The sequence below is a fragment of the Drosophila rhopaloa genome, unplaced genomic scaffold (assembly GCF_018152115.1).
Source record: "Drosophila rhopaloa isolate 14029-0021.01 unplaced genomic scaffold, ASM1815211v1 contig_155, whole genome shotgun sequence".
NCBI lineage: Eukaryota > Metazoa > Arthropoda > Insecta > Diptera > Drosophilidae > Drosophila > Drosophila rhopaloa.
Genome location: NW_025335034.1, coordinates 1,460,272 through 1,460,574, shown reverse-complemented (window position 1 = coordinate 1,460,574; position 303 = coordinate 1,460,272).

Genomic DNA, 303 nt, shown 5'->3' with positions numbered 1-303 from the left:
TATTGTTTTTTTTATTTTAACATGAGTATTGGAGGTTCTGAAATAGGTTCTTTGAAATCTACAGAAAGTGACGCATTTCTTTCTCTACAAACTAATTTCCTTATCTGCGAGAGAAACAACAAGTGAACACACAGTGGTTCAGAGTTTATTTGATCCACCTGATATTTTCATACATATGTAAATGTGTAAGTCCCTTTCTAAATCTACATCATAAAAGCCACCGTTTTTGTTCTTTACATTTATTGGCAGTTTTCGGCTATAAGACAACAAACCAACCTCTGGGGTTAATTTTACTGCCTGAAT